A 10,405-nucleotide genomic window follows, 5' to 3' on the forward strand; every position below is an offset into this window, starting at 1 on the left:
AGACGACACTTTGCCAGATACATATCCAGAAATGGCTGCAATGAAAAGACGTGCGGCCAACTTTGAGATTCATAATGTAGAGCTTTTCAAGAAGGGTTTTCTGCAACCTCTTCTGAAATGCATTACCCTAGAAAGGGGGCAAGAGATTCTGGAGGAATTGCATTTGGGCTACTGTGCCTCTCACATAGGCGGCAGAGCATTAGCGGGTAGGGCAAGGCGACAAGGCTACTTTTGGCCCACTCTTGAGGTAGACGCCATGGAAATGGTAAAGAAGTGTGACAAGTGTCAAAGATTCGGCAGACTCATGCACCGTCCGGCCACTGATCTAACGACCATCCATAACCCTGTACCATTTGCCAAATGGGGAATGGACATTCTGGGTCCATATACGCCTGCACCAGGTGGACGACGCTATACTCTAGTCGCCGTTGACTACTTCACCAAATGGGTAGAAGCAGAGGCGGTCAAGGGCATTAAGACAAAGGATGTCATCTCTTTCATCTGGAAGAATATCATCACCCGGTTTGGGGTTCCTATGTCTATGGTCTTTGACAATGACCCTCAGTTTGAGACACCTACCCTCAAGAATTGGTTGGGAGACCAAGGGATCTCTTATTGCTTTGCATCAGTCCGCCATCCCCAAGCAAACGGTTAGGTTGAAGCCTTCAACAAGCTAATCTCAGACGACATTAAAAAGAAAATTGAAAGAGCAGGCGGTGTATGGGCGGATGAGTTGCCTTATGTCCTTTGGGCCATCAGAACAACAGCAAAAGGGGCAATCGGCAAAACCCCATTTCTCATGGCATACGACGCATAAGCCATCTTGCCCATTGAACACTATGAGCCGACTGTTCGAGTCATGTTGTATGACGAAGAGGCTAATTAGGAGGCCATGCGGCTAGCATTGGACTCACTTTCGGAGCACAGGGGCAATACCGCCTTGCGTCATGAGATTTACCGTATGAGAATGACGAGAGCCTACAACAAAAGAGTACACAAGCTAGCCAGAATTTGGAATGTAGATAACTTAAAAAAGTACTCATTCTAACACTTGTAAATGTTTTGTAAATAAAATGCTCATCAATGCAAAGGTGCTTTTTATGATATTTATTGCTTTAACTATATACACCTCCCAATCAAAATACCGTCTGTGCAATGTGCAGACGGCCTTATTAAAACCAAGCTTCTGCTCCAACATGAGTAGACATCTGGCGACACCCATCAGGGTGAATTCGTCGCAGAGAGCATCTCCCATCCGGGTGGTATATTGCTCTATAAACTTAAAAACAAACGACCCTACCGACTATCTAGATTAAGATAAGCTTACAGTTGTTTAAATTGAACTATCTAATGAGACCTAGATACCTAGAGATTACCGCCTGTTCTATAACAACCGATAGCCGGCTATTATTCCATTTAGACGTCTGTAATTGCTCAGGGGCAATACAGACGGCTAAATTTGAAAATATAAGCTAAGTCCAAAACATAGCAGCTAAACATTGCTCGTTTAAACAACTTGATATGGACAATGGTCGTCTGTTACTAAACGTTTACCCGTCTGCTCCAACAAGAGCAGGACATCCGGCGACGCCCATCTGGGTGAATTCGTCACAGAGGGCATTTCCCTGGGTTGTACATTGCTCTATAAACTCAAACACGAGCGGAAAAGATTGATTAACCCAATAAGGGCTAATTCACAGTCGTTTAACCTGAATAATCTAAAATAGAACCCAAACGGCATAAACAAAACCACATGTCTTATTGACGCCAGCCGATGACCGGCCGTCATTCCAACTTAGATTAATATCTCATGATAATTAAGTAACCTAAGAAATTCCCACAATGGGGCAAAGGCACTTTGAGCCGCCTATTCCAAACAGACGGTCCAAGATCAGAGTCCCCTATTGTTTGGTCCGCCTGTTCAACGGAGGCATTACTGACCTAGTTAGGAGTGATTAATTCAGAAATTAAAAGCCCTTTAGCAATATTGATACGGTTAACGATTGTCTGGTACTCTATTCGGATGCTTAATGGACAACTATCCGCTTGATTTGGGATAATCAACCCACTTTTGAAACCAAGCGCACATCCGTCCAGGGGCAAGTACATCCGGTTTACTGCATGTTCTACGCACTTAGCAAAATTGATGCATACAAAATAATGCAAGGAAAACCGACCCAATGGCCAGCTATATCATATAAAACCGACCCCATGGTTGGTCAAAAGAAAGTGTTAACCGATTTTACAATCGGTGAGAAAAAGAAATTGTTAATTAAAACCCGACTCCTCAGTCGGTAAATAAACATATATACTCGATACGCAGGCCGGAAAAGTAATTGTTAGGCCATTCGGCCAAAGAAAGATTTATATTTGATATGGAGGGGAGGACTCTTCTACATTCTCATCCGGATTTTCACCAGCATCAGCCGGATGACCCTCATCATGCTCAAAGTCCTCATTCTCAGCCATGTCTTCATCATCATTAGCTTTGCCATTTTTCTCCGCCTGCAGCCACTCCTCGTCAAGCTCTTCAGTGGCTTGCTCAAAACGATACTACCTAATGGAGTAATCGTCGTCAGGATGCGAAGCCTTCCAAGCCATTCTCATCCAGATGGCACAGTAGGCTTCGTTCTCCTCGACCAGCTGCCTCTTTTCCTCCTCGGCCCTGGCTTAGAACTTCTTCCTCAGCTGCTCCTCCTGGTTGGCGAGTTTTCTTTTCAGATTCTCGTTTTGGTGGAGGAGGCTGTCTGTTTCCCTACTGACATCCTCCACTTATCAAGCTCATCCCTGGATGACTTCAGTTGGTCCTCAAGCTCAGATACCCTCTTCTAGGCCGCCTCTAATTGCTGCTTGACCTGCAGGTTGGCCTCCGCCTGAGAATGCAGGATATCATGAGTTAGTGCTTCATTTTTACATATGTCAAACGTGACTTGATCTAAAGTAGAGGGGACCCTTTCTTTGGCACTCTTTACCTCTTATAGTTTGTCTGAGAAAGACTTTTTGAGCCCGTTCACCCACAGCATGGCATGCATCCGGCAAAGAAGATCATCAATACAAACAGCATGAGAGGGGTTAAAAATATTTTCTAACTTAAAATCAAGTTACCTCAGCTAGGAGCGCCAAAATGGCATCAAAGTTGAGGGTGCCAACCCCCCTCACAGAATCCTGCTCCTTGGTAGAGACGACCTTCAGCATGTTATTAGCGAATTGCTGTATATCCGGCCTTTAGGTAGCATCTGCACATTCAACACTTGGTGAGAAGTTAACATAAGCCCGGCCTATAGACCGAGTGTCTTTAGAGCTGTTGGGCGACTGCTGATAAGACTTTACCCTAGTAGGGTAAGGTAATGGATTGAAGGCACTAATACCTGGGAGCTCAACCTCCAAGTCCTTAGGACGACTGTCTTTGTGTCTGTCAGCGACATGCCTGGCTGTTGCTGCTGAGCCGACAGTAGCGATGAGTGGCTGGCCACTCTTCGACGCCTAAGGGGCGTCCGATTTTTTAAGGGCTCTGAGAGAAGCAGGCGACTTGCTGGCAGTAGAGGGATGAGAACCATCCCTAGACTTGGAAGCAAATGGATTTTTCTGCGCCACGGATCCCCTCGATTTAGAGGGCATTCGGTCCTCTTTAGCAAACATACGCTTCAGTGGCTTGTCGCAAAAAGCAGGCGACCTCGTTGATCCTTCCTGAAAATTAAGATAAGCCGTCAAATTCAAGACAATAAGGTCCGCCTGAATGTGAAAATTACAGAATACTTACATGTTCCAGTTGATCTTTTTTGAAGATCTGGTTTTTCTGCCGGATCATTTGGCGATAGGCGGCAGCAGAGCTCGCGGGTTTCTTACTCGGAGATAGCTGCGACATTGCTTCTTCTGCAAAAAAGGCCGGATGAGCATTAGTAAGAATTAACAAAAAGAATTATATATATATATATATATATATATATATATATATATATATATATATATATATATATATATATATATATATATATATATATATATATATATATATATATATATATATATTGCTAGGCATTTCCATCCGGCCAGCTACCTTTCGTTTTTTTTGTGCTAAGACCACATGCGGCTTAATAAAAAGGGTCCCTTAGCCACTCAAACCTAGGGATGTAACTATGGGGAATTATCTCCCTTTCGTTCCCTCCCTCTAAAGTTTTGGTGGAAAACTTGAATAAGCCAGGCGTCAAAATTTAGTCCCAGCCTTCATCAGGAAAAGGCGGGAGGATCACCTTATGGCCTAGAAGGTACATGATCCTATTCCAAGTGTTATACTTCCGATTCCGCCTGGTATCTGGCGAAGAGATGATGTAAAAACGGCTCCGCCAATCCTTCCATTTTGATTCCTTGCCCAGGGTCATCATGAACCCTTTGCGACAAGTTAGGGTGTACCACCAAAGGCCAGCTGCCTTAGGAGCCTTGCTCAAATAATGCATCAAAGTAAAGGCCTCAAAGCCCGGTTTCACCCCCTGTATCTTACAGGCGGCGACGTACCCAAGAACGTTCACCCAAGAGTTAAGGGCGAGCTACCAAACACCCAAGCGGTATCCGTCCAGGATTTTCTCAACGTCTTTATCAAGGGGAAATCTCAAGCCCGCCTATATTGCAGCTTTGTAACAGCCGAAGCATTGATCCCCATAACTTTGATTGAATGGCCAGACGACTGTATCGTCCAGGTTAGAGACATGAATCTCATATCCGTCCCCTATGACATAGGGTCTCGAAATTCCTCAAGCTTTTTTAGGATATTTCTCTGAGTCCCAATAGAGACATGGGTGAAGTAGGGGGTGGATTTTTTTTTAGCAGAGGAAGAATCTTCCCCTTGTCCTCTTTCAGGAGAGGCAGCCTCCTCCTCAGAGTCAGAGGAATACTCAGAGCTTTCTAGCTCTTCATGGGACACAAGCGACTCAGTTCTATTTTCGGAACCGCCTGACATAGCATCCGACTGGGATGACCCTTGTTTAGAGCCGGATGCACTATCATCAACCCCACCATTTGACTCTTTTAGGATGGAGTCATCCGGCGTGCTTGGAGTGTCGGGTGGGTGGTCAAAACCCTCATCTCTTAGCACCCTATTAGCGCCGCCATCTTCCTCATCTATGGGGCCCTGAGCCGTCTTTTTAGTTCTAACCATAGTGTCTTGCACAGATACAGAGACGGTCGGATTCGGGGATGTTTGCAAAATGGAGTCCAATTGGGGGAAGGAGGCACTCCTAGTCCTATATTCAGCCGTCCCTGGTGACCGGCTGATAGCTACCTTAGGTCGTGCCGTGTGTGTTTGTGAAACCATGTTGAAAAACAAGGAATAACAAACACAAACGGAAAATTAGAGAACAAGAAAGAGATAAAGCAGGCGGTTACCTTGTATTGAAGGTACTAAAGGAACCTCTTGGGACGTCTATAATGCAGGCGCATCAAACCCAAACGGCAATAAACAAATTCTCTCAAAAGTCAAAGATTCTCTATCTGAAAATTTCTCGTGAATATGCGAAAATGAGGGATAAAATTATATATATATATATATATATATATATATATATATATATATATATATATATATATATATATATAGGGGTAAAAATCTCAGGGGAAACCCTGACATTCATTCTAGAAGGAAAACAGTAAAAATTCTGTTCACCCATGCATGTGTGATACTTGTCAAAGGCGTCACATGGCGCGCCAAGTCACCCCTGTGGGGGGCAAATGATTTGGGTATTTTTACCCCGCCACGTGGACCAACTAGAGCGTGACACATGTCACCCTAGGGAGAGCCCAAAGTGGACCTACCAGGGCTAGACACGTGGAAGACAGATACTCCATATGGAATTGGCGGCCTTCAAGGCCCAATTCCCTAGACTGCCCAAAAACGGCGCAGCCCATTAGTCCTAGGTTTCTGTAACCTAGGACAGAGGCACAAATCCCAATGACCCTATAAGTAGGGAGATTTATCCCACTTTGGGAAAAAGATTCATGTATTGAAAACACTGAATTCTCTCACCTCAGAGAAAACACCAGACCTCGGAATCCGAGAAGATCTCACTTTACTTTCCGCACCTTTTTAAATTCTCCGTACACATTCTAACTTGATCATCGGAGGCAGAACCTCACCCAACCAGAGTCTCCGTTATTTTGCAGGTACAGGCGCCCGAAATCCAGCCTTAGTGACGTAATTCTGCCGAGGGACACAGAAAACCCCGAAACAACGAGCCTGAATAATTAAGCAAAGACACATGATATTTACGTGAAAAATCTCTTCGATGTGAAGAGTAAAAACCACGGGACGTTTAGGGGTCAACCCAAATTGTTCTTATTGATAAAAGGAATGATACACACAATTCCTAGTCTAAAAGATGGGTACTCAATTTACCAAACAACAAAATTCATAAGAACAAAGTAACAAAAGAAAAATGGATGAGTATCACCATATAACAAAGTTCTTTCCAGCGGCCATAACTTACAAATTGTAGCAGCAAATGACAATCCGACCATTGAATAGGAAGTCCTTAATGTCCCAGACAAGCTATCAAAATTTTAGCTAAATCGGACCACAGATGAGTTCTGGAGCTACTCTAAGTAAAACGTGAAATGGATGGTACTTTGAAACTCATTGTATTTCTCTCCTCTTTTCAACTACTTCCCTCTTTGTTTACTCACCTTGCTGGCAGCAAGTAAATAAAATGCTAGACTCTTTTGTTACCACTCATTTTTCACGGCGGTGCCATCTTGGACATTGTTTTGGGGGTCTGGAGCGAAATCTTGAAAAAAACCCCTAAATTAGGGGATGTATTTTATAAAGTTTTTTATTAAAAAGTTCTTCAAAATTATTATTACATAAATTACTTAAAAAATCACGTTCTTCGGACATTTTTTTTTAAGTAACTTCATCAATCAAACCCTAACAAGCTATATTATCCAATACCCCTTTTTTATTTAAAAAAAGTCAAGAATTTAAATCTAATAAAAAAATTAATAGAGAAGAGAGATTAAGTAATGTAACAGAAATTAGGTAATTAAAATAAACAAATAAACTTTAAGAGAAAGTAGAAAAGGAAAAAAGGAAAATGAAAGCTCACATTAATTAAAAGATGAAATGAAAATCTAAAAATACAAAATAAAAGGAAAATTAAGCAAATAAATCAAACCCCTACTTTAGTGTTTCTTCATTTCTTTCGACTGCCCTGCTCATTTCCTCCATTTGAAACCCCCCCCCCCCCAAAAAAAAAAAAAGAAAAAAGAAAAAGACAATTAGCTAACTAAAATGTTTTTGATGCATCTTTAGATTAAGAAGAAACAGTTACACTTGTGATTAGTATTACAGTACATAAATTTATCAAAGAACAAATTATTTATTTAAAATAAGATTATAAAATAAATGTGGGCCCCACAAAAGGGGGGGCCCCTGAGCGATCGCACAATAATATCCGGCCTTGTTGCACAGCAAGGCACATCAAAAGTCAACTAAAGAAGCTTCCTTGAGAAGCTACAAATACTTGGGCCAAAACTTGACAAGTTGCCCCAAAAATAATCACAACATCAAATGGGCTTTCTCTTCATAGGAAAGGATCCATAACCTAACAAAAGCAAACTCTAATATTAATCTTGAAATGTGTTGCTTGATATTAGGATGACCATGAGAAAAGATTACCCCTAGTTATCTTGTATTCGAACAACGAGTGACTAGATATCCGTCCTAATCTGCATCAGTATAAGTAGTAGTCTCCTAGTAGGACTTGGTAAGAGTATAAAGATATATGTGTAACTTAATAATAATAATACTTTAAACAAAACATAGAACATATCACAAGATGCGTTTCAAAACAACAAAATCCCCAAAAAGGGTCATATTGGTGGGCATTTTGGTAGTTTGGTATATTATGAAGTTTTTAAGCAGGTTTTGGAAAACCTTATTATGTTACAAAATGAGTCATTTTAGGTAAAGCATATCAAGTTGACAATTCAAGAAAACTTCACTTTAAAAAGTCCCAAGTTCTTATATAGTTCATCAAATTAAACATATGACCAATTGTTGAAAAGCTCTTCGGAAAAGCTATTACCTTCAACTCAAATCATCTTTTTATTTAAATTTTATAGTGAAATATGGCTATCTGAACCACTTTACTTTGCTCCAAAGTACTCTTTTAGTTCATGTGAATGTTCATATGATCTCTAAGGATGTGCCTGCAACTCTACAACATCAAAAAAGTAGTAAAATTATTCAAGTGCTAGAAACATAACAAAATAAACTAATACTCAAAAGAAGCACATATACACAAGCTTAATAAACTAAGAAAACCAAATCTAAAACATGCAAAATGAGAATAAAATGGAGTAAAAGTACAACGAACTATGGGGCTAAAATAGGTGTAAAAACCTCTAATCATCGATCATTTGTTTGACAGACCATGAAAGTAGGGACTACCGACTACCTAGCCTAAGGAACTTTGTTTGCTTGTTTGTATTCATCATGTTCATTTTGAATGCCTTATCCACGAGAATTGAACATTGTTAGGAGATTAAGCCAACCTATGTAGCTCATAAGAGAAGATAGAGTACAATGGGATAAACCATTCCTCTCAATTGATTTCCATTGTCAATCTCACATTTTGATATTGCTTTAATTTGTTTGTGAATGACTTTAGTGTTGGATACTCTTACCCAAGATTCTTTTCATTTTTGTTTGTTTATTGTATTTCAAGTGGGATGGCAAGCCTGGGGCTGAACATATAACGCTCCTCCTCTCTTCCTCTCATCTTCTAGGGTTTTCTAATTTTTTTGGACGTTTAGGTTGAAAATAGTCTAATGTCTTCGGGAATTAGACTATTTCCAACCCTTTCCCCTTATTTTTCTTTAGTTTTGCAATTTAGATTTTAATAAATCTACACGAGTAGATGTTCGTCCGCCTCCCTATGGTGGGGTGTCTTCCTATGATGAAATCGTTAGGTTTTTATTTATTTATTTTTTTTTTTTAATTTTTTATTTATGGTAGGGTTTATTATAAAGGTAATCATCTTTTGCCTTATTATCAGTTCGTTGGTAAAGAGTTGTCCAGGATCGCAACGGTTGTCAAATCTTCAAAGGCGTTCAAGTGAATCAGATAAAAATCAACAAATCGTTAGACCGTCTCTCCGAAAAGGATGTATATTCCAGCGATGTGTGCGAGAGATGTAACACAGTGCAAGATTTATTCAACGATCGTAGTTTTAATAAAAAAAACCATTATTTGATTCAAATTTATGTATTTGTTGATTTAGATTTTATTTGTAGATGTCGTATGACTTTTGATTAATGAATTGATTTGTTTCAAAAAAAATATAACTAGAGATGGCAATCCAATCCAGATCTGACCCACTCCGCCCCGATCTGAGGAAAAAAAATCTACTTTCGTGTTCGAAAAACCTAAGAAGAGGCTTAGAGTCTATTGTAAAGAACATACGCTTTATAATAATTTTCATTGTGTTACATATTTCATTTTCATCCATTTTAAAATTGTCTTAACACTTTCATTTTATTCCATTTTTTACAAACCTCTTTATTAACGTATCTCTCTTACTCCTATACATCTAGTTCTTTAGTTTTCACTTTGTCTTACCTGATTTATCTGTTAATTACAACTACGCATATTATTGCATTCTTTATCTACTATTGTATTTTGTTACACCACTCAACTTTTTAAGTACGCTATCTGATATTTATTAATTATTGTGAATTTTAAAAACATAACGAAGTGGGAATAGTGCTTTATAAGCAATAATCTGAGCTAGGCTGAGGTCGAAACTAGGGTTTTTTTTTTATTATTTTATTTATTTATTTTTTATTTTAACATGTTTGATACTCCCTCCGTTTCACTTTGTTAGTCCCCTTTGGAATCAATCACTTAAAATAAGAAAAGGAGGAATCCTAATAATTTGGAATTTGATTGTAACTTTGTAATTAATATTTTGTCTTTTTCTGTTTTATTTATGAAAATTTGGTGTAATTAAATCGCCCATAATAAATCTTGATTGAAAGAATTTGCCATGTCAGCAATCCACTAGCACATATATTAACCAATCAGAATTATTTGACTCTTTAAACACCTAACTAGATTAATTATTCATAGATTATGAAAATTTTTCACCCTATAATTGTGTTAGGAATATATTCCATATGGTATTATCATTTTAAAACGTCCAAAATAATATATGGGACTAACAAAGTGAAACGGAGGGAGTAGCATATTTAAAAGTAGTACTTTATGCACTCGATGCATACTTGATGTTTAAAATGCATGTTATCACCATAAATAAATTCATATTTAATATTTAGAACAAATGTCCGAGACGTTTAAATAACTCTTATCACACATATGATTAGTTGAAATTAAACTTAAAAAATAATAAAAGATCTA

Source organism: Chenopodium quinoa, unplaced genomic scaffold (genome assembly GCF_001683475.1).
Source record: "Chenopodium quinoa cultivar QQ74 unplaced genomic scaffold, ASM168347v1, whole genome shotgun sequence".
Taxonomy (NCBI): Eukaryota; Viridiplantae; Streptophyta; class Magnoliopsida; order Caryophyllales; family Amaranthaceae; genus Chenopodium; species Chenopodium quinoa.